This window comes from Syngnathoides biaculeatus, chromosome 20 (genome assembly GCF_019802595.1).
Source record: "Syngnathoides biaculeatus isolate LvHL_M chromosome 20, ASM1980259v1, whole genome shotgun sequence".
Classification (NCBI taxonomy): domain Eukaryota; kingdom Metazoa; phylum Chordata; class Actinopteri; order Syngnathiformes; family Syngnathidae; genus Syngnathoides; species Syngnathoides biaculeatus.
In genome coordinates, this window is record NC_084659.1 from 16,473,184 (window position 1) to 16,474,768 (window position 1,585).

General features: G+C 41.9%; 1 non-coding gene across 1 annotated transcript; it reads right to left on the reverse strand.

Moving 5' to 3' along the window:
• Positions 1-884: 884 nt before the first annotated feature.
• trnaf-gaa (transfer RNA phenylalanine (anticodon GAA)) lies at positions 885-957 on the reverse strand. The gene has a single exon. It is a non-coding gene; the product is annotated as a tRNA-Phe (tRNA).
• Positions 958-1,585: the final 628 nt, after the last annotated feature.

A 1,585-nucleotide genomic window follows, 5' to 3' on the forward strand; every position in this document is an offset into this window, starting at 1 on the left:
AGTAGGAAGGTTTGTGCAGAAGAATCCAGAGGCGCTAGCGTAGGTTTTGTTTTTTTATCGTATGCTTTCTTTTTTCTTTTACTCTTTCGACAAACTGGAGAGCACAAGTGAATAACATGACGAATTTTCCTTGACTGACAACACCAAACATTAGGATCAGCTGTCAAAGGCCTTTATGTGGACATACAGACTACCGACAGAGAAGTTTTCTTCTGTTATGAGTGCTGCCAATTCTCCAAACATATGTTATTCGGACATATACAGCTATATTATACATAATCCTTCCCCATATAGAGGTATGGAATTAAAAGCCTACAAATACTTCACCGCAGGTTTTGTTAACAAGTTCATGGTCACCTTTATACAAGAAGCTGGATCTTTTGTTGTTTGAAAAACTGGGAGCTATTGATTTTACCAGACCACATCAAAAGATAAAGTCAATGAAACCAAACATCATGAAGAAAACCTCTTCCTTCAGCACCAACTGGGCCTAAAAAGCCAAAGATCATTGGACATGACCAGAGATGAAATCACTACAAAAGGAAATCAATCACAACAATATGAGGAGAAGTGGCGCGAGTCAGGACACTTCGATCTTTACTCTGACATTTACCTGGATGCCACTCTTTCAGAGAACCTACACATAAACACCGCAAAACACAACCAGATGTTTAATCAGTGCCAAAAAAGCACATAATTCTGTACGAAATGCTGAAACCTGGGACCTTTAGATCTTCAGTCTAGCGCTCTCCCAACTGAGCTATTTCAGCTCCATGACGGTAGGAACTGTTGCCTGGTTGCAACTCTGTCAAAAACCAAAACATGCCGCAAAACATAAGCAGATGTTTCATAAGAGCCAAAAAAGCACATAATTCCGTACTAAATGCTGAAACCAGGGATTGAACCTGGGACCTTTAGATCTTCAGTCTAACGCTCTCCCAACTGAGCTATTTCAGCTCCGTGAGGGTAGGAACTGGTGCCCGGTTGCAACTCTGTCAAAGAACCAAAACTTGCCGCAAAACATAACCAGATGTTTAGAAAGCACAACTGACTAAATGCTGAAACCAGGGAACGCTAAAGCTTTAACCAGAACTTGAACTCCGCATTCCGCTAACAGATGTTTCATAAGAGCCAAGCACATAATTCCGTACTAAATGCTGAAACCAGGATTGAACCAGGGACCTTAGATCTTCAGTCTAACGCTCCCAACTGAGCTATTTCAGCTCCGTGAGGGTAGGAACTGGTGCCCGGTTGCAACTCTGTCAAAGAACCAAAACTTGCCGCAAAACATAACCAGATGTTTCATAAGGGCCAAAAAAGCACATAATTCCGTACTAAATGCTGAAAGCAGGGATTGAACCAGGGACCTTTAGATTTTCTGTCCAACGCTCTCACAACTGAGCTTTTTCAGCTCCGTGAGGGTAGGAACTGTTGCCTGGTTGCAACTCCATCAAAGAACCAAAACATGAAGCCTAATATAACCAGATGTTTATGAAGTGCCAAAAAAGCACATAATGCCGAAAACAGGGATTGAACCAGGGACCTTTAAAAACTCAGTCTAACACCCTCCGAACTGAGCTATTTC